The following is a 27491-nucleotide window of genomic DNA, read 5'->3' on the forward strand; positions in this document are numbered from 1 at the left end:
GAAGGAAGGTTCAAGGACAGCGATGTTGCAGGGGAAAGTGTGAAATTAAGGGGGGATCGTGACATCCAGGGTCTGGTACTTACCTGCGATCCCATACCTCAGTTGTGGCACAGAGAGTGTTCTGCGTGTCCAGCATGGCAATTACCAAAGAGCTTTAGGAACTTATGAGTAAACCGTACATTGGAAATACAATTCAATACAGGAGACATGAGGGTAGCCTGCTCATTAGAGCTTACAATCTCTAAAACAGATAAAATAAAAACAATTGATTTTTTTTTATAACTTAATTAAGATTTATTTATTTTTGTTGTTTTTCAGATCAGTGCTTAAGGAAGCTCACCACATGAATTTTAGAATCAAAATTACACAGAGGGAAGTAAATATTACAAGTAACACTACAAGCTCAGAATACATCAAGATGGAAGAAGCGTCATGTTATAGATGGTGCAAAAAGTAATCTTTCTCCCCCTGCCCACCATGTCTCTCTTCTCTCCTCTCCCTCCCCACATAACTAGAGTATGTAAATACAATTAAACTCTGTATTAACAGGTGTGCTTCTCTCTTCTTGCCTTTCAGCCTTTCAGTGTCCTTTATTAAAAAAAAAAAAAAAAAATGCAGGTTTATTTCCTTTTTAGTTTTTTTTTTTTGGATGGAGGCATGGGTCTCGTGACATTCAGCTTGGTATTCTTCAACCACGCTCATAGGATGCTCTTGCGGTTTGTTCTATTTCTCATTTTCTCACATGCAGATCCCTCTGTTGTTTGTGTAATTACATCCCATCAAGTTGATTCCTTACAAAAGAAATAGAGAGTAAACAGGTGAATGCAAGTTCAAAGATGCCTTACCGATTTGTGAACATTAATTATTGGGAGTAACATCCCCTAGAGCAGGCATGGCTAAATGATGGACCCAGTCACTGTCCTATTTGCATACTCACAGGGTGATCGTGCGGATGGGAATATGGTTGAAACAGCACCACATCACAAAATGAATTGCAACATTGATTTGCTTTTTTGGAACCCTATGGACTTTATAGGCACGAAAATACAGTGATATATCTTTAAGAAAAGATATGATTTTTATACTTACCATAAAATCCTTTTCTCTGCAGTTCACCACCTGACACAGCTGCTCTTAGACCACTGGGACATCCCCAAGCAGTGCCAAAATGAGGGGTGGCAAAACAGCATAAAAACTACACCCACTAGTATAAAACTTTAACCACAAAAAACGACATTGTGAGTGTGACCAAAACTTTTTTTACCCACCAAAAAGGCAGGATGCTCCTCAACTAAGGCACTACCACCAAACTGCACCAGAACTGCGGTAACAAATGCAACAGTGCATTACTTAAAAAGGTACTGCGTTTTTACCAAAAAACAAGGAAAAAAAACGTAAGTGCAATTGTACAGCCGCCTGCAAAACTTTGCGGCCAAAATGGGCATCGGCCCCATGCACCGACGTCGACCTTGTAGAATTTTGAAACTGTCGCTCAGGGGGTGACTTGGTCGCCTGTTCACAGACGCTTGATGTCGGAAGGCCAAAGTCGTTCCGATTGCCTTGTGGAGTGAGCCGTGACCAGAAAGGGGGGCACCTGCCTCTTCAAAGCATAGGCCTGTACTACAATCTGTCTGATCCCCCCCTGGAAATGGTGGCCGACGAGACCGCCGTGCTTTTTTTTTTTTTTCAAACAGCCACCGAAAAACAAACAAGGAGTCTGACTTCTGAAAGGGAGGTGTAGCAGACAAATACACCCTCAGAGCCTTAACCACGTCCAGGGCATGAAGAGCCACCTCCTTAGAATGTGTCGACTTAGCACACAGAGATGGTAAGACAATGTCTTCGTTGATGCTTTTCTGCCGAAACCAACTTCGGCAGAAAAGACTGTTGGACACAACATCACCTTATCCTTGTGGATCACCAGATAGGGCGACTTGCAAGACCAGGCCGCCGGGTACAAAACCCTCCTGGCCGAAAGTAATGGCCGCTAGAAAGACCACTTTCTGGGAAAGAGTCAACAGAGGGATCTCTGATATTTTCAAATGGTGGTTTTTTCAAGCACCGATAACGCCAGGTTCAGATCCCACGGGGGTAACGGCCCACGCAGGGAGGAACTACATTTTGGACAGCTTGAACAAAAAGTGCTCGCTGGAAAAAAAAAAAAAAGACAGCCAACGCTGATATTTGTCCTTTAAATATGGTGCTTAAAGCCAATTTCTGAACTACTCATTGCTGTAGAAACAGGATCAATCCTGGATATAGGAAAAAAAAAAGGGAGCGCGGACGCCATCCCTTCTCACACATGGAGATGTAGGCCTTCCAGGTACGATGACCTACCGAGAAGAAGCTTTCCGTGCTCTCGGCATAGTTGGAATCGCCGAGTCCCAAAGCCCCTGGTTCCTCAACACTGAATCTTCAGGGTATCACGCACAGCTGTGATAAGTGCTTCAACAAGCTCTTTGTCGCGCATGGACCCGGACTCAGTGTCATCTGAAAACAACAGAACAGGGGTCACCAGCCTCAGCAGGGGCCGAGTCTTTGTCAGAGCTCTCCCCGGAGGAAGGTGGGGGGCAGGAAACCGACAAAGCATCCATCTGCAGGCGAACCGGTTGCAATTGCCTGGATTTTGGGGGAAGAAACACCAGTTTCTGAAGCAATGCTGACCCTACCCCTGTCTGCCACCCAATGGGGACTTAGGACAGTGATGGTCCCACCCTCCTAACTGCTGCTGGCTGAGAGGCTCTTTCCCGCAGGACTCACCACCCTGACTGGCTCTGCGCTGTCCAGCTAGTAGTGCCCGTGTCCCTTGTCAGCCCCCAGGTGCATAGGAGATCACACTGCGCTGTCTAGAGCTGCTGCCTATGGCGCTGAACTGATCCACGTGTTCTGGCGCCAAGAAAAATGGCCACCGAGCATACAAAGTATAAAGCACACAAAACAGGGAAAATGGCCGCCAAGCTCCAGGAAAGCATGCTGGTCCTTGCCCTCACCCAAGATAGCCGAACACTGTATACAGTGGACAGTGGAAGAGAAATGGTGGCGAACAGCGCTGCAGCGATCGACAGGCACAGCCACCAGACACCCCCCCAGGGAGAGAATCACATCAGGGCACAGCCAGCACAGACCCCCCCCCCCCCCCCCCCCAGAAAGCCTCTGCATCTGACACACGGCTCAGCAGACTCACGTAGCATCCCCACGGGGGGGGGGGGGAGATGGGGACAGGGAGAGAAGAGGTGGTGAGGGACCCCCAAATAGACCTCCCAGGGAATTCCCAGCTGCTGAGCCCCACCGAGGCAGGTAGAGCTGTACTTACCAGTCCTGCAGAGCTGGGAGACATTCCATCAAAAACCCACTCGCCGATCAGTACAGGGTGGCTGTTGGCCCGGCCCACTGACGCAGATATCAGTACCCCGGTCATGTGTGTGCTCCAGAGCATTAACCACCTGGAGCTGAGGTACGTCGTGGCTGGCCCAGTGCGTAGCTCTGGTCTGCACGCGCTTGCTGACCAGGCTGGACTACAAGGATAAGGGTATCCAGCCTGTCACCCAGCCGGCTGTTGATAGCAGATGCTGTGATCTGCTGTCTTGCGCAAAAAGCAAAGCTTCTGCAGAAAAATAAAAAATGGACCGATGGGCCTGCAGGGTTCCTAGGTCCTTCTCCACTAGGCAAAATAAAACTGAAGCTGCATGGCAGGCTGAGGGGTTGTTACCTAAGGGACCGCCCCTTGGGTGGAACTAGAAGTTCTGAGTTCTCATTACATGTTATGCCTAGTCCTCTCCTAAAGGTGGCCTAACAACCCAATGGCTAAAGAGAGGAGCTGTGTCAGAAGGTGAATAAAATATAAGGCCTACCCTCCAAATAAGCCCTACCCTGAAAATAAGACCTACAAGGAATTTAACTAGGGCTTATTTGGGGGGTAGGGCTTATATTGCAGCCATCACAGACAATCACACTAGGTTTTATTTTCAGGGAAACAGGGCAATATAGAAATACACACACACACAAAAGTGAGTACACCCCTCATTTTTTTTAAATCCAAGTGAAAATGTTCAAATTGGACCAATTGTTTCCATCACTGTCTTAACCCTCTTGGGCATGGAGTTCACCAGAGCTTCACAGGTTGCCACTTAAGTCCTCTTTCCTCAGCTTTTTTAGTAAGGCAGTGGTCATCTTGGAGGTGCGTTTGGGGTTGTTATGTTAGAATTCTGCCCTGCAGCCCAGTCTTCAAAAGGAGAGGATCATACTCTGCTTCGGTATGCCACAGTACATGTTGGCATTCATGGTTCCCTCAATGAACTGCAGCGCCCCCGTGCCGGCAGCACTCATGCAGCCACAGACCACGACACTCCCACCACCATGCTTGACTGTAGGCAAGACACTGGTCTGTACTCATCACCTGGTTGCTGCCACACGCTTGACAGCATCTGAACCAAATAAGTTTATATTTGTCTAAGACCACAGGACATGGTCAGACCATGTCCTTATTCCGCTTGTCTACAAACTGTTTGCGGGCTTTGCGCTTCTTTTAAATGGGCTTCCTTCTGGGATGACAGCCATGCAGACCAATTTGAGGTGTGGCTTATGGTGTGAGCACTGAATGGCTGACCCCCACCCATTCAACAAAGCTGGCAGCACTCATACATTTCCCATAGACAACCTCTGGATATGGCGCTGAGCACACTCAACTTGTTTGGTCGACCATGGTGAGGCCCATTTTGAGCGGAACCTGTCTTGTTAAAATGCAGTTAGTCTTGGCCACCATGCTGCAGCTCAGTTTCAGGGTCTCTGCATTCTATCCTAGGCTATCCTTATGTAGAGCAACAATTCGTTTTTTCAGGTCCTCAGTTCTTTGCCATGAGGTGCCTTGCTGAATTTCCAGTGACTAGTATGAAAGTGAGCGATAACCCCAAATTTAACACAACTGCTTCTCATTCACACCTGAGACCTTGCAGCACTAATGAGTCACATGACAGCAGAGGGGGAAAGTGACTAATTGGGCCCAAATCGGACACAGTTTCACTTAGGGGTTTTACTCACTTTTGTTGTCAATTTCAACATGAATGGCTGTTGCGTTATTTTGAGGGGGGACAGCGAATTTGCACTGTTATACACTCACTACTATACATTGTAGCAAAGTGTAATTTCTTCAGTGTTGTCACATAAAAGCTAACAAAACATTTAAAAAACTGAGGGGTATACTCACTTTTGTGAGATCCATCTCAGGGATGTTGGCACACTAGCCGCTACTTTATTTCTAAGTGCCATCATTTAAAATTCTTCCGATTAACCCCAATAAAGTTCAGTTCTATAAAGTCTTTCCTGACATTTTCTTAGTCGCATACTTCAGCAAAAGCACGATCCACAGAGAGTTTCCAAAGCATCAGAGGGATCCCATTGTTAAAGAGGTATCCGTCAGAAGGGTACAAAAGAATTTAAGGCATTAGATATACCATGGAACACAGTGAATAGAGTCATCAAGTGGAGAAAATATGGCACCACAGTGACATTACCAATAACTGGATGTCCTTCCAATAATTTATGAAAAAACAAAAATTGGTCCTGCACCCAGGAGCAAGGGCATCCCATAAGCAAAAATGGGAAGGGGAAAAAGGCAATACACCTGGAAAAGGGCTTTGTACAAATAAATATGTGATCAAAAAAAGATGATTTATATATTTTCTTTCACAAACAGAAACCATATACATAATGTGTACATCCTGACTACAGGTCCCTGTAGCTAGAAAGATCTGTCAATGTCAACATATGTACATTAGGGATGAGCTTGGTGTTTGAGACGAACACATGTTCGACTCGAACACCGGCTCTTCGCCCGTTCGGCGAAGCCAGAAATCTGCGCCATCGCAGTGCATTGCTGGCTCATGATTGGCCAAGCATGCACTGTGACCCCACATGCTTGGCCAATCACAGCGCCGGCAATGAGGACAGCCATGATTCCCTGTGGCCAATCATAGCTCAGGCTGTGTAGTACATGCCCCACACTATATAAGGCCGCCAGCGTCTGCAGGAGTTAGTGGGTGTTCTCTGTGTACCTTCAACGCAGGTACTGAGGCTGACGGATGGCACTGATGGATGGCACTGGCGCTGGCAGGTGGCACTGGCGCTGGCAGGTGGCACTGGCACTGGCGGCCTGTGGGAGTAGACTACTCTTACCACCTGTGGTATTTTTAATAATGTCATCCAAAGAGCTGATCGCCAAGGAAGGGAAGATCCGTCAGGGCTTTTTTGGATGCCTGGTCTGTAGACCAGCATCTTAACCAAATCAGGGACCTCAGCACCACTGCTGACACTGAAGCCCTGGATAACAGAGGCAGGGTATCCAGGGCTGCGTCACAAACGTACTTAAGGCCTTGCACTAGTTGTCTTCTAGTTCCACGCAGACAGGAGAAGCCCGTTCTCCCAATTCGCAGTGCAACAGTTTTGCCCAATCAGTTAGTGTCTGAGACAAGTGCAGATGGCAGTTCTGGTTGCATGGTTGACCCCACAACCGTAAAGAAACAAGCCATTGCCTCTGCCTTCCTGTCTGTGGGGTCCTTAAATGCAGGAGTCCCCTCTCCCGGGATCGTGGTGAATTTGTTTAACCTGGATACTGGGGGGTCCACGACCGGAGGTAACGCACTGCAATGTATTTGGGGACCGAAAAGGTCTGTTGTGGTCGACCCCATTCCTTGTAAATGAACTTGTCAAAATAAGTCAGATACGGGAACACCTTAGGTTAACAGGCTGGCTTACGGGACCCAAAAGGGACCGCTACATCAGCAGAGGGATCTGCTGACTCCTGAATCTTCAGGGTATCACGCACAGCTGTGATAAGTGCTTCAACAAGCTCTTTGTCGCGCATGGACCCGGACTCAGTGTCATCTGAAAACGACAGAACAGGGGTCACCAGCCTCAGCAGGGCCCGAGTCTTTGTCAGAGCTCTCCCCGGAGGAAGGTGGGGGGCAGGAAACCGACAAAGCATCCATCTGCAGGCGAACCGGTTGCAATTGCCTGGATTTTGGGGGAAGAAACACCAGTTTCTGAAGCAATGCTGACCCTACCCCTGTCTGCCACCCAATGGGGACTTAGGACAGTGATGGTCCCACCCTCCTAACTGCTGCTGGCTGAGAGGCTCTTTCCCGCAGGACTCACCACCCTGACTGGCTCTGCGCTGTCCAGCTAGTAGTGCCCGTGTCCCTTGTCAGCCCCCAGGTGCATAGGAGATCACACTGCGCTGTCTAGAGCTGCTGCCTATGGCGCTGAACTGATCCACAACGTGTTCTGGCGCCAAGAAAAATGGCCACCGAGCATACAAAGTATAAAGCACACAAAACAGGGAAAATGGCCGCCAAGCTCCAGGAAAGCATGCTGCTCCTTGCCCTCACCCAAGATAGCCGAACACTGTATACAGTGGACAGTGGAAGAGAAATGGTGGCGAACAGCGCTGCAGCGATCGACAGGCACAGCCACCAGACACCCCCCCCAGGGAGAGAATCACATCAGGGCACAGCCAGCACAGACCCCCCCCCCCCCCCAGAAAGCCTCTGCATCTGACACACGGCTCAGCAGACTCACGTAGCATCCCCACGGGGGGGGGGGGGAGATGGGGACAGGGAGAGAAGAGGTGGTGAGGGACCCCCAAATAGACCTCCCAGGGAATTCCCAGCTGCTGAGCCCCACCGAGGCAGGTAGAGCTGTACTTACCAGTCCTGCAGAGCTGGGAGACATTCCATAAAAAACCCACTCGCCGATCAGTACAGGGTGGCTGTTGGCCCGGCCCACTGACGCAGATATCAGTACCCCGGTCATGTGTGTGCTCCAGAGCATTAACCACCTGGAGCTGAGGTACGTCGTGGCTGGCCCAGTGCGTAGCTCTGGTCTGCACGCGCTTGCTGACCAGGCTGGACTACAAGGATAAGGGTATCCAGCCTGTCACCCAGCCGGCTGTTGATAGCAGATGCTGTGATCTGCTGTCTTGCGCAAAAAGCAAAGCTTCTGCAGAAAAATAAAAAATGGACCGATGGGCCTGCAGGGTTCCTAGGTCCTTCTCCACTAGGCAAAATAAAACTGAAGCTGCATGGCAGGCTGAGGGGTTGTTACCTAAGGGACCGCCCCTTGGGTGGAACTAGAAGTTCTGAGTTCTCATTACATGTTATGCCTAGTCCTCTCCTAAAGGTGGCCTAACAACCCAATGGCTAAAGAGAGGAGCTGTGTCAGAAGGTGAATAAAATATAAGGCCTACCCTCCAAATAAGCCCTACCCTGAAAATAAGACCTACAAGGAATTTAACTAGGGCTTATTTGGGGGGTAGGGCTTATATTGCAGCCATCACAGACAATCACACTAGGTTTTATTTTCAGGGAAACAGGGCAATATAGAAATACACACACACACAAAAGTGAGTACACCCCTCATTTTTTTTAAATCCAAGTGAAAATGTTCAAATTGGACCAATTGTTTCCATCACTGTCTTAACCCTCTTGGGCATGGAGTTCACCAGAGCTTCACAGGTTGCCACTTAAGTCCTCTTTCCTCAGCTTTTTTAGTAAGGCAGTGGTCATCTTGGAGGTGCGTTTGGGGTTGTTATGTTAGAATTCTGCCCTGCAGCCCAGTCTTCAAAAGGAGAGGATCATACTCTGCTTCGGTATGCCACAGTACATGTTGGCATTCATGGTTCCCTCAATGAACTGCAGCGCCCCCGTGCCGGCAGCACTCATGCAGCCACAGACCACGACACTCCCACCACCATGCTTGACTGTAGGCAAGACACTGGTCTGTACTCATCACCTGGTTGCTGCCACACGCTTGACAGCATCTGAACCAAATAAGTTTATATTTGTCTAAGACCACAGGACATGGTCAGACCATGTCCTTATTCCGCTTGTCTACAAACTGTTTGCGGGCTTTGCGCTTCTTTTAAATGGGCTTCCTTCTGGGATGACAGCCATGCAGACCAATTTGAGGTGTGGCTTATGGTGTGAGCACTGAATGGCTGACCCCCACCCATTCAACAAAGCTGGCAGCACTCATACATTTCCCATAGACAACCTCTGGATATGGCGCTGAGCACACTCAACTTGTTTGGTCGACCATGGTGAGGCCCATTTTGAGCGGAACCTGTCTTGTTAAAATGCAGTTAGTCTTGGCCACCATGCTGCAGCTCAGTTTCAGGGTCTCTGCATTCTATCCTAGGCTATCCTTATGTAGAGCAACAATTCGTTTTTTCAGGTCCTCAGTTCTTTGCCATGAGGTGCCTTGCTGAATTTCCAGTGACTAGTATGAAAGTGAGCGATAACCCCAAATTTAACACAACTGCTTCTCATTCACACCTGAGACCTTGCAGCACTAATGAGTCACATGACAGCACGTCAATTATGTTTTACGATGGCTGTCCGTTTGTGGTTTTGGTGATCTTTATGCTTTAGTTTGGTCATTAGGCTATCCGGAGACTTTTAAGTAGCACTATTATATTTTACTTAATTAGTACTAAAATATAGACTGTATTTCTCTTACGTTCACTGTCTGACACAGCTCGTTATGCCACCTTCAGGAGAGGACTAGGCATAACATGTCATATAAAAACAACAACTTTCTAGTTCTGCCCAAGGGGGACGACCCCACAGCCTGCCTTGCAGCTTCAGTTTTTTGGGGGGTTTTTCTGCCTAGTGAAGGAGAAGGACCTAGTAACCCCGCAGGGCCATGGGCCCATGGATTTTTTCTTTTCAGAAGCTTTGCTTTTTGCTTAACATTAAAGATTCTGTGATCTGCTATCGGCTGGGTGACAGGCTGGATACTCTTATCCTTGTCTCTCCAGCCTGGCCAGCGAGCGTGTGCAGACCAGAGCCACGACATGCCTCAGCTCCAGAGGTGGCTGGTGAGCGCAAATGCTCCGGGGCACACACGTGACCAGGCTACTCCTTTCTGCGTCTCAGTGGGACGGGCCAGCAGCCATCCCACACTGATTGGAGAGCGGGTCTGTGATGGAATGTCTCCCAGCTCTTCAGAACCGGGTAAGTACAGCTCTCCCTGCCTCAGTGGGGCTGAGCAGTTGGGCAATCCCTGGGAGGTGGATCTCTGTGTGTGTGTGTGTGCGCGCGCCATATACAGGGGCTCTCTGGGGGGCTCTCACCTGGGGGAGGGATTGCGCTTGCTGGCTGTGCCCTGGCTGTGTGTGGATCTCTCCTTGAGGTGTCTGGAGGCTGTGTCTGTTGATCGCTGTAGTGCTGTTTCACCACCATTTATCTGCCTGTTTAGTTCGCTGTCCCTCGTGGTATACAGTGCTCGGCGGCCATCTTTGGTGAGGCAAGGAGCAGCAGGCTCTCTGACCATTTTCATGTGTTTTGGCGGCCGTTTTCCCTGTGATTATGTCCTTTTTATACTGGACGCTCGGCGGCCATTTGATTTTGGTCAGTTTCAGCGCCATTCAAAACAGCTCTGCACAGCGCTGTGCGGTCTCCTATGCATCTGGGAGTTGGCACAGGACACAGGCTCTACTAGCTGGACAGCCAGCATTACATAAGTATTATATGAATTCAATCCAACATGGGCGGAGGGGCAAAACGCAAGTGCTAGCAGGTATCTGGGCTGATCCCGCTAACAATGCATTTTTTTGGAACCCTAAACTGCTGGGGACGCTAGTATAGATCTGATCAGTCAGATATTGATCTGTTCAGATTCTATACCACTACGGGAGGTTTATGCTTTGTGCGTGGGTGTTAGCGGTACTGGCACTAAACTAGCGCTGCCTGGGGCGACGCAGACCCTGACCCTAAAACCTAATTGATATCACCCACCGGGTGATCAGGGGCTTAAACCTTTATTGGGTAATAAATGGTGGGTACCCTGCTGCTATAAAAAGCAAACTAACTAACCAGAGTCACCCATAACACTTATACGGTGATCACTGGTGAAAGGGTTAACTAGGGGCAATCAGGGGGTTAAAATCTTTATTAGGTAGTATATGGGGGTCCCTGGCGCTATATAAAAACCTGACGGGGAACCTAAATAACTAACTGGCTAACCAGCGTCACCAGTGACACTTATACGGTGATCGCTGGTGAAAGGGTTAACTAGGGGCAATCAGGGAGTTAAAACCATTATTGGGTAGTATATGGGGGTACCTAGCGCTATAAAAACCTGGCGGTGAACCTAAAAAAATAACTAGCTACCTAGCGACACTAGTGACACTAATGCAGCGATCAGAAAAATGATCGCTTAGTGACACTGGCAAAAGGGGGTGAAAGGGTTAACTAGGGGCAATTAGGGGGTTAAAACCGTTATTGGGTAGTATATCGGGGTACCAAGTGCTATAAAAACCTGGCGGTGAACCTAAAAAAATAACTAGCTACTTAGCGGCACCAGTGGCACTAATGCAGCGATCAGAAAAACGATTGCTTAGTGACACTGGCAAAAGGGGGCGAAAGGGTTAACTAGGGGCAATCAGGGGGTTAAAACCATTATTGGGTAGTATATCGGGGTACCTAGCGCTATAAAAACCTGGTGGTGAACCTAAAAAAATAACTAGCTACCTAGCGACACTAGTGACACTAATGCAGCGATCAGAAAAATGATCGCTTAGTGACACTGGCAAAAGGGGGTGAAAGGGTTAACTAGGGGCAATCAGGGGGTTAAAACCATTATTGGGTAGTATATCGGGGTACCTAGCGCTATAAAAACCTGGCGGTGAACCTAAAAAAATAACTAGCTACCTAACGGCACCAGTGACACTAATGCAGCGTTCAGAAAAACTATTGCTTAGTGATACTGGTAAAAGGGGGTGAAAGGGTTAACTAGGGGCAATCGGGGGGTTAAAACCGTTATTGGGTAGTATATCAGGGTACCTAGCGCTATAAAAACCTGGCGGTGAACCTAAAAAAAATAAAAGTGCAGCGCTTGGCCTCTTAAATATAAATGTGACTTAATAGGAAAAATGTGTGTGTATGGAAAATGTGAAAAACCTAAATAATGTGAAAAATCATTAGTGAAAAATACTTTGAAAACCCAAATGTCCAATGAAGTCAAAAGAAATTAATCTGTAACTTAAATGTCCATTAAAGTGAAAAACCAAATAATCATAAAAAATAATGTGACACAATATAAAGTCCCATGTGAAATATAAGACAAAAAATGATGATTGATCTTGTATGTTCAAAACAACAATAATAATGCTTGACCACGTGGACCCTTCACCTCTGTAAACCAAAAATGAATGCACCTTGGGTGATTAGGGTGTGCCCAGGCACGCAGCGTGCCTGGGCACACCCTAATCACCCCAGGTGCATTAGCATTATCCAGGAGCAGCACCAGTGATATGATGTTTTGAGGCCTAAGAGAGGATCCGAGTGTATTTGGAGACTACGTGATATCCGAAGGATTGGGTCGTTTCCCGGCTTCTTGCACCGAACGATTGGGTCGGCTTTCGGCTTCCTTATCGAAACGTCTATGTTTAACAGGGGGTCACTGGAGATCTGGTAAGCCTCCATTCATTATTGGTTTACAGAGGTGAAGGGTCCACGTGGTCAAGCATTATTATTGTTGTTTTGAACATACAAGATCAATCATCATTTTTTGTCTTATATTTCACATGGGACTTTATATTGTGTCACATTATTTTTTATGATTATTTGGTTTTTCACTTTAATGGACATTTGAGTTACAGATTAATTTCTTTTGACTTCATTGGACATTTGGGTTTTCAAAGTATTTTTCACTAATGATTTTTCACATTATTTAGGTTTTTCACATTTTCCATAAACACACATTTTGCCTATTAAGTCACATTTATATTTAAGAGGGCAAGCGCTGCACTTTTACTTTTTTCTGCTTTTGTGTGCCCAGTATCCGGGTTATAGTGTTCAGCTGCTGTTTTTTATATCATTTTATTTTATTTTATTTTACTAAGCGCAGATTTCTAATTTCTTTTGTAACCTAAAAAAAATAACTAGCTACTTAGCGGCACCAGTGACACTAATGGAGCGATCAGAAAAACGATCGCTTAGTGACACTGGCAAAAGGGGGTGAAAGGGTTAACTCTAGGGGCAATCAGGGGGTTAAACCTTTATTGGGGGGGTAGGGGGCTACCCTGGACCTAACATTAACTGCCCTGACAGTATTTACTGTCACAACTGACACTAAATGCAGTGATCAATAAATAAATGATCACTGCAATCAGTGACACTGTGACTGGGAGGGGGAGGGGGGGCGGGGTGCGATCGGGGGGGTGGGGTTTGTGTGCCTACATGTCAGTGTAGTGTTGGTGCACACTTACTTTCACTGTTCTCCTCGTAGTCCGGACAATAAGACCGCCCCGAGGAGAATGACATCACTTCCTCCCTGCCTGTGTTTACTATACACAGCGGGGGAGGCTTCTCATTCGCCAGGGGCGATCGAGAGGGGATGGCCAAAAACCAACGGCCATCCCCTCATCCCGGATCGCTCCTGAAGCGAAACGGACCGCCGCATCCAGCTGGAAGGCAAGCACGTACATGTACGTGCTTTCATAGTTTCATAGTTAGTTAGGTTGAAAAAAGACACCAGTCCAACCTGAGTGAGTGTCTACAATTGTCCCTATTCCTGTACATTGCACACTCACATTGGTCCCTACCCTCAAGGAGCCCACAATCCAAGGTCCCCATGCATATACTAGGGCCAATTTTGGACAGAGGCCAATTAACCTATCTGCATGTCTTTGGATTGTGGGAGGAAACCGGAGTACCCGGAGAAAACCCACGCAGACACAGGGAGAACAGGTAGTGTTGTGGTTGGGATTTGAACCAGTGACCCTTCTTATTCCTAGGTGAGAGTGCTAACCACTACACCACTGTGCTGCCCTTGTGCCTGTTGGTGCCATTGCACCGATGTACATTGCCATGCGGCGGTCCTTAAGTGGTTAAGGATGATAAAATAAATTGTCTAACATGCTATAGAAGCAGTGTCAGAGTTATGAGCTTTAATCATAACTCATTGCTTGGGTTCATCACTGAATTTTGTGGACCCAAAAATATTGCTTGACTGCGTTAGGAATGAAAAAGTATATAGCTCAATCAACTGCCTGAGTTATGAGCTTTAATCAGAACTCATTGCTTGGGTTTACCCACTGAATTTTATGGACCCAAAAATATTGCTGGATGGAGTTAGGAATAAGAAAGAGAGCAGGGATTTCAGTCTGATCCCTCTTGGGAAAGTCTACAGAGAGCCCCCGCTCTCTGGAAGTAAAGGGCGGCTGTTGGAAGACCATCTTACATTTCAATTGTAAGCTATAATTAAGCCTCTAGTCTGGTTGCTAGGTTGTTCTGAAGTAGAAGGCTGAGGGACTGGGTCAATCTCAGTTCGTGCTGGACTTGCGGAAGAGTGCTCATTCCTCTGAGAAGGCCGGGCTAGATCTGATTCAGTCTCTCTTCCAACTGCTTCTAGGGCAACATGGCAGGCAGTCCAAATGTTTGGTTATGGCCTATGAAGTGAATGGCAGATCTTATTCTAACTATTCATCCTTTCTTCCTGTGAATTCGGTGTTTTGATCTTGGAATGGTTCTTAGCTTTTCTTGGTTAGAGTATGAGGGCACCATACTACAGCCAACAAACTTTGGCCAGGCCAAAATCAACGTGCCCTATTCTTGGTTCAGACTTTAGGGACTGGGTCAAGATGTCTTCTCCCCATAGGGGAAAAGGTATGGCACATGCCATTCCCACACAAATAGGTTTAAACGTCCATAATTTAAACCATATGAAAGTTTTCAATGAAAACTATTCAGTAATGTCCATGTATAGTGTAGCCAGTAGCAAGCAAAAACAGAGTAGGGTTCAGGCACAATGCACATAGATATCACTTGCTGCCCATTTGCTAGAGCGGGATTTAGACAGGACCCCCTCCCAAGCCCACTGTAGCATTGTTTGTATATAATGCTGTTAACTACCCGTTTGCTGCTCATTAGTATGCCCACCTTGGAGCAGTGTAGAATGCATTGCCAGTGATTTCCCCTTGCGCATATGCTCTGTGGTCCCAACAGAGCACATTTCATAGGCAATGTAAATAGCAAATGGCTGCTCTACTAGAGCCGGCCTTTGGTTTATATGAAATTCAAATGATGTGTTGTGCAATCAAGCCCACTGAAGCATTGTTTGTTTACAATGCCATTAATTCCCCTCCACTACTCATTTATATGCCCAACTTGGAGCAGTGTAGAATGCATTGCAAATGATTTCACCTTGCGCATATGCTTTTTGTGGTCCCAACAAAGCAGCATTCATAAGCAATGCAGATAGTGATTGGCTGCTCTAGGGGAGCCAGTTATATGAAATGCAAATGATGTGTTGCACAATCAAGCCCACTGTAGCATTGGTTTTATACAATGCCATTAATTCGCCCTTTGCTGCTGATTCATATCCAGTCTGGCGCAGCATAGAATGTATTGCCCCTGATTTCCCGTTTCAGGCTCCCTGTGGTCCCAACAGAGCAGTGTTCAGATGCAATGCACATAGATTTCTTGCTGCCCATTTGTTGCAGCTAGGCTTTCGACAGGACCCCCTCCCAAACCCACTGTAGCATTGTTTGTATACAATGCCATTAATTTGCCCTTTGCTGCTGATTCATGCCCAGCCTGGCGCAGCATAGAATGTATTGCAATTGATTTCCCGTTGGTTTCCAGCTCTTTGTGGTCCCAACAGAGCAGTATTCAGACACAATGCACATAATTGATTTATTTTTATTTTTTTGTTAGGCTTTAGTACGGTTATTAGTTAGCATTAGAACCATATTGTTTAATGTGAAAATGATGTATATTTTCACTGCTGAATGCTTTATTTTTTTAGAAGCCAGGAAAGCATTTTATTGTTTTAAAATGCCTAGCTTGTCAATATTACAATTGAGTGTGTTTTAAAGGTTGTTAATGCAATAATTGGGGCCTAAAGCCCCATATCATCCTCCTTGTGTTTTTTATTGTTACCAATATCTCGTTGCAGATGACTGGAATGAGCACAAGATGTATGTGTGAAATGCGTCCACATGACCATAGTTTGGTGTCTTTGGTGTTATCTTTGTGAAACAATATAAAAGGCAATCGGAAGTTCTGGATCTGCAGTCATTTCTTTCTTCCTTCTGACTGGAATGATCCAGTATGGCTGGGCTGCTGTTCGATCTAAAGTAAGTGAAGGGTACACATTTTTTCTTCATTTTATACATTTATTTTTCTTTAAAGATGCATTTAGCCTTTAACTCCAGGGCACGTTCATCCCATTGATGGTCAATGGGCAGCATGTCTCCCCTTGGTGGTCAATGGGCAGCATGTCTCCCCTTGGTGGTAAATGATGGGCAGCATGTCTCCCCTTGGTGGTCAATGGGCAGCATGTCTCCCCTTGGTGGTCAATGATGGGCAGCACGTCTCCCCTTGGTGGTCAATGATAGGCAGCACGTCTCCCCTTGGTGGTCAATGATGGGCAGCACGTCTCCCCTTGGTGGTCAATGATGGGCAGCACGTCTCTCCTTGGTGCTCAATGATGGGCAGCACGTCTCCCCTTGGTGGTCAATGAGGATTCACTATTGAGTTGGCCCACCCTTTTGCAGCTACAACAGCTTCAATTCTTCTGGGCAGGCTGACCACAAAGTTTAGGTGTGTGTCTTTGGGAATGCTTGACCATTCTTCCAGGGAGAGCATTTGTGAAGTCAGGCACTGATGTGGACGAGTAGGCTTGGCTCGGTATTCTCTGCTCTAATTCATCCCAAAGGTGTTCTATTGGGTTGAGGTCAAGAATCTGTCCAGCCCAGTAAAGCTCCTCCATCCCAAACTCGCTCATCCATGTCTTTTATGGATTAGTGACAGGAGGGAAGTTGGGGCTACTTCCCCAGGATAGAAGGGTGAGGCATTCACACGTAGTATCAACAAAATTCCAAGCTTCCAGGAATAGGAATTTCTCCAACTTTAGACAAGGCAGAGACCCCAAAAAGAATTGGAGGAGTACTCAGGCCACGTTTCTAAAGGCAAATAGAGAAGCCTCTCCAATAATCAGGAGGGGACCAAGTCCATTTGACAAAAGGCCACTGCAGCCAGGTTGAAGAGGTTTGCGGAGGTATCGGGCAGTCGTTGCGAAGATCCGTGGGTGGTTTCTACAGTCCGTTTTACCCATTTTTGGACCTTCCAAGATGTGCCCCCACAGGACTCGTTAGTTCTAACAAAAAGTCCAACTTCACAGCAGAAAGCGGAAGCTCTGCAGAAATATCTTCACCTTCTTGTAGTACAACAGGCAGTTTTACCGGTCCCTCCCTCCAAGCGATTCATGGGATTCTATTCTCCTCTGGATGGTATAGGTAGACTCGCAAGATGCTTATTTCCATGTTCCCGTGTTACCAGTGTTCCAAAGATTTTTGAGAGTGGCAATAGGCTCAACACATCTCCAGTTTCAATGCCTGCCTTTTGGCCTATGCACATCACCAAGGATATTCTCAAAAGTTCTAATTTCAGCCCTGGCACCTTCGAGTCTTTCACTTTTTGGATGACATTCTACTGCTAGCGTCCGATCAAGCCCAGCTACGGGACCACAAGGAGATTCTTCTGAGGACTCTGAGAGAGTTTGGGTGGTTAGTAAATACAGAGAAGAGCCTCCTAACCCAAACTCAGGTGATGATTTACCTGGGTGCTCTATTCAACACCAAGGCTGGTACAGTGCGCCTCCCTCCCCAGAAGGTGAAGGCGATTGTTCAGAAGATGGTCCACGTCAGATCTCTCTCCCACCTGTCAGCCTCGAATTGCTTGAGTTTAATCGGGACCATGGCGGCTTGCCTTCCAATGTTACCTTGGGCTCATTGACGTTGGAGGGAATACGGTTATGTTCACTGGCGGAAGTTGTCTCCGACCGGTCACAGGTGGAGGCCTTTGGGAAGTTGGTCAGGTGTACCGCAGTGATTGGGTATTGGTTTAAGTGTGGTCACCGTCAGAGATCACCAGAATGGGCAGTTAATGTTAATTAAAATGTGGTTTAATGTTAATAAAGTTATTTATATTTATATTTATATATTTATATATATTTATATATTTATATATTTTCATAGTTACAAGTTATTGGAGTAATTTTGAGTTATGTTTAATAAAGGCTGTTGTGGCCAGTTTACTCCAACCTATGGTGTGGTCTCGTTTCTAATAGATAAGGAATAGTATAAGGGGAACATTCAGACTACACTAGTCAAGTTCTCTGCATGGAAAAGAGCCACCACCATCATTGATGGCATTGAGTGAAGACAAGCCATGGATGTGGCCACTGCATCTGCACTGAGCCCTTAAGAAGAAAATTAGCTTTATACCTACCTGGTGTCCAGACATCAAGCAGCTTCCGCCGTAAATGAGAGCAAAGTCTAAATAGGTCCAGCCCGAAGCTCTGTGTCTGAAAGTTCAGCCTTAATCTACTGTTGCAGGACCCTCATCAGCCTTGCCAGAGTGGAGGGCAGGTGTTTACCACCACCATACCGGGCAACCATAGCATGAATCGGATTAAGGTACTCTATGCAACTGCATAGAGTACCTTAAATATGATGCCTAAGTCCCTCTCCCATTTGTGGATAAATGGTGGGGGTCGACTCCTCCTCCTGACTACTCAATAGGTTGTACAGGAGGGAGAGGGTGTGTCGCACAGGTTCCCTTTTGTGACAGATGGTCCTCTGTGGGATTCTATAATTGGAAAACTATGGCAATACTACTTTGAAAGTGTGCAAGTACTGTAGAGGCAAAATTGCTCATGTACTAGATCCAATCACTGTAGAGAGTTATTTACAATCAGTCATGTCCTTCTCTTTATTATTTTATGTTTTTGATCCTGCCAGTGAATGTTGAAAGGAGCAAGTCCATTTTGACATGTTTGTAAAGGTATTTAAAGAGGTTGTAAAGGTTTGTTTTTTTTGTTTGTTTTTTTTTCCTAAATAGGTTCCTTTAAGCTAGTGCATTGTTGGTCACTTACACTTTTTTTTTTTCCCCCCTTCGATTTCCCTTCTTTTTTTTTTTTTTATTCTTTATTTAATTCCTTTTTCTTTTCCTTTACAAAATAGAGTATACAAAAAACAAAAGTCAAAAAACAATACAATCGATCACAAACTCAATCTTTTCTTAATATCTTTTTACAACCAAATATGCTTAACATTTCTTCTCCCTCCTCCCACCCCCCCCCCCCCCTCCCTTCCTTGCAGTGGGTTCAGAGTTGTATCCACCATCACCAACCCTATGTATATCTATCCCGGCTTTATTTTATAATTTCCTCTACATACCTCCAGGAATTTTTGAATTCTTTCCAAGATACCCATTTGCCCGTACGCCCTTCTCCGGATACAATTTCCTCCCCCTCTTCCGCTGGGCACTCCATGTTCTGTATTTCATTTACCCAGAGTATCCAGTCCCGTATTTTAGGGCTATCCGGCTCCCGCCATTTTTTTGGAATTAAACTTTTAGCGGCACTGAGCAGTATGGGGATTATAGAGGACTTATATTGCCTCACCGGGCCTTCGGTCCCGTGAAACAAAACAGTCCAAGGATCCTCAATTATGTGTTTATTCGTTACAACCTTTATTAACTCCAACACCTTCTTCCAATATTTTTTAATAATCGGGCAATCCCACCAGATGTGAGCCATAGTTCCTGTTATCTTACACCCCCGGCAACACTATGGGGATTGTGCAACTACATATCTACTCACTTTGTCTGGGGTCGCGTACCACCTTGCGAGACACTTATAGTTCAACTCTGTCATCTTATTATCTGCCGTCGCGCTATGAGTTAATTTCATTATTTTCTCCATGGTCTGAGTGCTGCAACGAGTCCCCAACTCTCTCTCCCATTTTTTAATATAGGGCGGGCCCTCCAGTCCTTCCCCCCCTAATAGAATTTTATAATTTCGAGCTATATTATTTTTTGATTTGTCTCTCAGACACAGCCGCTCAAAAGGCCTATATTCTTCCTCACTCCGAATTGGATGGGGGAGTTTTGTAATAAAGTGGCTTAACTGAAGATACCTCCATGCATCAATCCGCATAAGTTCCCTGTCCTTCCTAAGTACTTCAAACGTGTTAATTTTACCTCTGTAAATAATATCTTTTACCTGTGCATTACTTTTTATTATCCAATTACCCCCCACCTCTTGTTTCCCAGGTATAAAATAGTCGTTGTCTTTTAAGTAAATCAAAGGTGAGTTGTAACTCCATTTATTATGTGCGTGAATTCGATCCCATAACTTAAGTGCATTACGTGTTATTTCATGTGTGTTTACTCCTACTGACCTATACTGGGGGGGATTCCAAATTATCCGTCCTAACTGTGCTTGGCTCATCGCCTTTTCTACCCTTACCCACCTTTTATTATTTGCCTCTTTCCCCCATTCCACCACTCGTGTAAGAACCACCGCATTGTAATATTTTTTAAAATCCGGGACTGCAAGGCCCCCCTTTTTTTTTTTCCCTGCTCAGAACCGCATAAGCAATTCTTGGTTTTTTATGTTGCCAAATATACCTTGAGATTAGCCCTTTTAATGTCCTAAAGAAAGCTAGGGGGAGAGAAATGGGCAGCATTTGAAACTTATATAGAATCTTTGGGGCCAGAACCATTTTGACCGCGTTGATTCGCCCAAACCAGGAGAGGTGGCATGTTGAAAAAATTTTTATTTCTCTCTTAATTTCCTCTAGTAATGGAATATAATTGTTAACATAGATTTTCTTAATGGTATCGGCGAGGAGAACTCCCAAATATTTAATCTCCTTTCGCCAAGGAAATCGGAATTCCTCGGTGAGTCTTGCCTTTTCCTTTCCCTTGATATTAATATTTAGAACTTCGGACTTGCTGAGGTTTATTTTTAAATTCGAGATTTCCCCGTATTTTTCCAACAACCTCAGCAAGTTCGGAATCGTGATCCTTGGGTTGGAGATGTAGAACAGCACATCGTCCGCATATGCTGCGAGTTTGTGCTCTTCCTCACCTACTTTAATCCCTTTTATGTCTGGGTTATCTCGGATGGAGGCCAATAACGGTTCCAAGGACAGTACAAAAAGAAGGGGTGACAAAGGGCACCCCTGTCTTGTTCCATTCTCCATTTGGAATTGGGAGGATGACATCCCATTCACTTTTACAGATGCCTGAGGATGATTGTATAACACCTTGATCCATTGGATCATTCTTGGTCCAAGGCCCAGCACTTCCAGCGTTTCAAACATGAGTCCCCAGTCTACCCTGTCGAATGCCTTCTCCGCATCTATCGACAGGAATAGTCCTGGGGACCCACTCATTTTTAAGGCCTGTAGCAGGAGCAACGAACGCACTCCGTTGTCCCTACCTTCTCTCTCAGGGATGAATCCGACCTGGTCCGGATGAACCAGTTCGGTCATCCTTTCCTTCAGCCTAGATGCTAAGACCTTGGCGAATAGTTTGGTATCCGCGTTTAATAAGGCTATCGGTCTGTAACTAGAGCAAAGCGTGCTATCCTTCCCCTCCTTTAGCAGCACCGAGATTGAGGCCCGCAAGGCCTCCCCTTCCATCCCAAAATCTCTGCCCAGGCCGTTCATGTACTTGCAGAGCTTAGGGACCAAGATCTCTTTATATTTTTTCAAATACGAGATCGTGAATCCGTCTGGTCCCGGACTTTTGCCGGAGGCGGTTTCTTTCAGAGCCTTAAAGATCTCTTCTTCTGTAATGGGTCTATCTAAGTCACATCTATCACTCTCTGCTAAGCTCGGTAGTTTCACTTTATTCAGGAATTCTTTAATTTTGTCTTTTTTTCTAAAATCTTTTGCCCCTTTTTGTCCTAAATTATACAGAGCTTCATAGTATTGTTTAAACACCTCGGCTATCTCCCTGGTAGTATGGGTCATCTTCCCGTTCTTGTCTTGTATTTTATCAATAAAATTAATCCCTCTCTTCCTTTTCAGCTGTCTTGCTAGATGACTACTTATTTTATTTCCCAGATAGTATCTCTCTCTAGTTCTCCTGTCCAATGTCCTCTTTGATTCCTGTTCCATCATATCTTTAAGTTCATCCCTCTTAATCACCAATAAGTGGAGATCTTCCTGCTGTTGCCGCCTTCATTTTTTATGGGCCTGTTCTAATTTATATACCTCTTCTCTTAAGTTTTCTATTTTCTCAAGTCTTTCCTTTTTTTTTTCTTGTGCCCATGGAGATGAGGATGCCCCTAATATATACTTTATGTGCCTCCCAAAGAGAGGCACCAGAAATTTCAGCTGTGTCGTTAACGGAGAAATAAAATTCAATTTCCTTTAGTACTGCCTCCGCAATTTTCTCGTCCTGCAAAAGGTTCTCGTTCAATCGCCACGTGAACGATTGCCTCTGCGTTCCGAGCATCCTCATCTTCATTGACACCGGGGCATGGTCTGATAATGTAATTATTCCTATCTTGGTTTCCATCACTAGGTCCAATAGCCTGTGATCAACCAGTATGTGATCCAACCTGGAGTACGTCCCATGCACGGGGGAAAAAAAGGTGTAATCTTCTATTTTATCGTGCTGCAGCCTCCAAACATCCATCATCTGGTGTTGTTTCAACCATAGTTTAATCATTTTCAATGCTTTCGTATTTAGCCCCCTAGCCTGGGACGTACTATCCCTAGATGGATCCATACAAAAGTTGAAATCTCCTGCAAGGACAACCTCCCCTTCCTTAAAATCTTCTAACTTCCCCAGAACTGCTTTCAAATAACTTATGGGATTCTTGTTGGGGCAATATACATTTGCTAGGGTGAGAATCTTATCCCCTAATTTTCCTTTTACAAACAGGTATCGGCCTTCAGGGTCTGTCATCCTATCAAGCAATGTGAACTTTATACATTTCTCGAACCCTATTGCGACTCCCTTAGCTCTCTTTATAGGCGAGTCCCCATATAACCAATTTGGATAACTATCTGAATATAATTTGATATTTGTGTCCTGCGACAAGTGGGTCTCCTGCAGGAACACCACCCCCGCTCTGTACTGCTGTAATTCCTTCAATAATTTATGCCTCTTAACCAGAGAATTCAGACCCTTAACATTATATGACAGGAAGTTTACTTCTATCATCTATAGCTTTCCAATAAGATGTAATACTTCCGTCTTCTTTTCTGCCTCATCTCAATACATATTACCTTAGTTGGTGCTGCAAGGAGCCTCCTCCCCCTCCCCGCCCTCCCCCCCCTTCCCCCCCTCCCCCCCTGGCCAAATCCCGACCTCTACTCTGCAGCTGAGGACCCCCTCTATTCTGCAGATTTTTACCCACTAGGGTGCGACTCCGATCGCGGCCACCCGTGTCAGGGTCCCCCCTCAGACCTGGTATGATGTCCCGGGGCCCCACCTGATCCCTCCGCCACCCTCTTTCCACCATCCCCCCTCCCCACTCTCCCCCTCCTCCACAAAGAAAAAGAAGAGAGAAGAAAAAAAAAAAAAGAAAAAAAGCAAAAAGAGAGAAGGAGATCAACAACCGTATAAGCCTTCCCCAAATCCAACTCCCAATATCAATGTCCTTTATATAAGTCCATTAGGGATCTTTAGAAATCTTTGGTACTGGGATCCCCAGATTATTACAGAAGACCTCCAACTCGTCTAGAAATTTTAATCTAAATGTTCTTCCGTCCCGCTGGACCAATAGGGCCGCTGGAAACCCCCAACTATATCGGATATTCGCCAGTTTCATTTGTTCTAATAACGGTTTTAAACGTCTCCTCCGAGCCAATGTTCCTGCCGATAAGTCCGAGAAAACCTGTAAAGATACTCCCTCATATTGTAACGGGGGCAGCCCTCTGAGCCTGCTCCATATCTTGGCTTTATCTTCAATGAGGCAAAATTTTATAATTACGTCTCTCGGGACCTCTTCCCTCAGACCTGGGGGTTTCCTCACCCTATAAACCCGCTCAATCTTTAAATCCTCTTCTATCCCTCTTCCTAATATAGGGTTAAATATTTTTCCCATCTTAACCCCCAAATCTTCTCCTTGTTGTTCAGGCAATGCTCTAATCCTTAGGTTTTGACGTCTGTTTTGGTTTTCTTGTTCTTCCAGCTTATATAAAATGTCCCGCTGGTCCGTTTGCAGTTTCCCAACTTGCGTTTTCAGTTCTAATATTTCATGGGCCTGTTTACCTGTTAGTTCCTCTGCTTCTTCCACTCTCCTCAATAAATGGCCCATATCCGTCCTGACGTTTGAAATTTCTACTTTGATGGTATTCTCTAGTTTGGCGAACATTTCCAGCATTTCACCTTTTGTGGGGATTTGAGCGATATCCCTCTGCCCCCTCATTTTGCCTTCCAAATCTGAGTCCAACTCCTCCCCTGAGTTATCTCCCGGGGCCCCTGCTGACTTAGCTACTTCTCTCTTCTTCTCCTTTACCCCCTGCTGCTTTTTTTCTAATCCGGGGCTTTTTACACTGATTTCCTTCATATACTTCTGAATCGTACTTGTGTTAAGACTCTCCTTTGATTCATTCGCCTTTTGATTTCTTCCCCTCATGTTCCCACCTTTTGTCCTTTGCCTCCCCAGGGTTAAGAGAAAAAAATAAAAAAAAATCTTTATTCAGTCTTTCTTTGATTGTGCCACCTGCACTGCGGTGAGAGCCCGGCTCCCAGATCCCCGCCTACTTTCTCTGTGTTTTTAAGTGAGAGCTATTACTGCGATCTCTTCTAAAAAGAAGTTTACAAGACTCCAAAAAGAGGGCAACACCTTATCACACATAACCTTCCGGCGATCATTCCATATACTTCATATGCAAGTCATATACATCGTTTTTGTGGATATATGTCGTTTTATAAGTCATTTATGTTTAAGCTCCACTTATTCCTATTACATCCTGGTCTGCCCTCTCAAAAATGTGTGGGATCAATTTCCTGAGCCTCCACTGTTTTGCTCTGTTCCACTCCTCCTCCTTACACTGAGTCTTTTCATCTAGGGCCGCCCAGAGCATTCAACAGGCAATGTTCAAATACATTTCAAATGAGGTTTAACATGTATTCAGCATAAATGGTTCAAAAAGTACCTGGGGAGGAGGTGGTTACTTATAAATATTCTTATAGTGTCCTCAATCCTCAGTCCATCTCGTTCCTCTGTCCATACAGCCTCCAGGGGATCATCAAGGGAGTATCAGTCAGTGCTTCCCCTGTGTTTGCCAGTGCTCCGGGAATCTCTTCAGACGCTGTTTTATTATCACTCCATCTGGTCCTGGATCCTGGCTGTGCACTAGCCCACTGTAGGTCTCGTACGAGGGCAGCAGAGACAATACGAGGAGGGGGGGGGGAGGGGGTCGACGGACTCTGAACAACGCTTTTGCCCGCTTAACACCCCGAGGGTGTACACCCCCGTGTGTACAGTCCGTCTGTTTAGTGATGGGATAGGACGGTCCGGGCGGCTTCATTCATGGAGCTCAGCGTCCTTTCCCCTCACTGATCAGCGGGACCGCCCCCATCTGCTCACACGGGCGCCGTCATCGGGTCCCTCCCCTCTCTCACAGGCAGCTCGTGTTACCCATCAGCTGATTTCCCTTCTAAATGGTTTTTGTTTTTTCTTAGAATTTCTCACTTCCTGTTCCTCCTTGGTGGCATTGTATATGCATTTTGAGCATCACATTGATTTCAATGGGTAGGAGCGGTGAATAAACCGCTCCATAGATGCGGCTAGCAGGACTTTTTTCACTGCCCTGCTAGCGCACCACTCCAGTGTGAAAGCCCTCCGGCTTTCACACTGGAGTGAAAGGGGCTGTTTTTTTCAGGCGCTACATAAGCGCTATTTTTAGCAATGTAGCGCCTGAAAACCACCCTAGTGTGAAGGGGGCCTTAGGCTCGATTCACATCTATGCATGTTGCTTTTGAGCGTTTTTGCAGTGCTTGTTGCGTTTTTGGACATGCGTTTTTGCCGCGTTTTTATTTTTTTTTCTTCACTGTGGTTGCTTGACAACCAGCTATGTACAGTGAAAAAAAAAACAAAAAAAACAAAAAACTGCACATTGCAGTAAAAATGCAGTGCTTGCGTTTTTTGATGCAGCTCCATTGACTTCTATTACATGAATAAACACTGCATTTTGCATGAAAAAAATGCCCCGCCCTTTCCCAAAAATGCAGAGGCACAAAAATGCATTGATGCGAACATGTTCCATAGGAACACATGTAAAAAAAAAATGTCCCTGCATTTCTGCAAAATGCATCAAAAAACGCGTTAGTGTGAATCCAGCCTTAAAATCCATTATATTTTATTTAGAAATTTCCTCTAAATGACTATAGATGCAGCCTTGACAGTGCCAGTGTAAATGAGGCCTAATAGTCAATAGTCTGGAGTAAAATGCATAAAAAAGCACACCTATGCTTTTTTTATTTTTTATTTTTTTTTGTGCATTTTCAGTTTTGCATAAACACCCTACAGTCCATTTAACATGGTTTGCTATGGATGTAGTTCACATCTGTGCATTTTTTGGAAAGGGCCAGGGATTTTCGTTTTTTTTGGTTACATTAGATGGTTTAAATGGTCTAAAGATGCGCATCGAAAAATGCTAAATACACCTGCAATATGCAAACTGCAACCTGCACAAGTGTGAATCAGACCTTGGACAAATTTAGAAGCTGCAGTGTGCATGGGCACTTAGGCTGGATTCACGCCTGTGCATTTTGGAGATTTGTACTACAGAACGTGTTCCATATGAAAACATGTTAAAGCGGTTCTGCACACATAATAACAGAAAATTGTACCATACTTACCGTAATTTTCTTTTCCTGGTGCCTATCCATGGCAGCATACCTGTGACAAGCTCCGCCTTGGCTCCTCCCTCAGGACTAGTGAATATTATAAAAGAAAAGGTTAGTACAGCCCCCACATTCTCCGTAATATAGAATACCGAGGGTGGGATTGTATGCTGCCATGGATAGGCACCAGGAAAAGAAAATTACGGTAAGTATGGTACAATTTTCTGTTTTCCTGGTGCCTCCATGGCAGCATACCTGTGACAAATAACTAGCTGAGATGGGTGGGATGCTTAGAAGTCTATTTTAAAGAAATTATTATTTAGAAGAAGCGAGGGCTGATGTGACTGCCTGTCTGCCAAACTCCACCGATGCAAGAGCTCCTGGGTCCACCCTGCAATGTTTCAGAAATGTATGTCGGGACGACCAAGTCGCTGCCCCACAAATAGTTTCAATTAACACATTCGCTCTTGCCGCCCAAAAGGCAGAAACTGCTCTGGTGGAGAGCGCCCTGACCGCCAAAGGGGGTTCCAGCCCCTTTGTCCTGTACACCTTGTGGATGAGTCTAACGATCCATGAGGCAATCGTTCTTGCTGACGCCTCCTTGCCTTGGTGTTTGCCCCAGGGAATTATAAACAGCCTGATGGAATCCCTGAATGATGCTGTGGCCTGCAGATAGAATTTCAAAGTGGAGGCAATGTCTAGCTCATGAAGAGAACCAGAGTCCTGTTCTGAAAATGTTGGGAGTGCCCAAGGCTCTGACATGTTTAAGGATGATGCGACTTTGGGAATAAATCCTCGCACTGTTCTGAGTTCTACTCTGTCCGGATA

At 45.7% G+C, this 27491-nt stretch overlaps 1 long non-coding RNA gene across 1 annotated transcript; it reads right to left on the reverse strand.

Annotated features, from left to right (window-relative positions):
- Positions 1–269: 269 nt before the first annotated feature.
- LOC143958287 (uncharacterized) lies at positions 270–25578 on the reverse strand. The gene is made up of 2 exons (XR_013270121.1): positions 24971–25578; positions 270–791 (listed from the first exon to the last, which is right to left on the reverse strand). It is a non-coding gene; the product is annotated as an uncharacterized LOC143958287 (long non-coding RNA).
- Positions 25579–27491: the final 1913 nt, after the last annotated feature.

Source organism: Lithobates pipiens, unplaced genomic scaffold, assembly GCF_037356315.1.
Source record: "Lithobates pipiens isolate NorthernLeopardFrog02 unplaced genomic scaffold, aLitPip1_a1.2 Scaffold_61, whole genome shotgun sequence".
Taxonomy (NCBI): domain Eukaryota; kingdom Metazoa; phylum Chordata; class Amphibia; order Anura; family Ranidae; genus Lithobates; species Lithobates pipiens.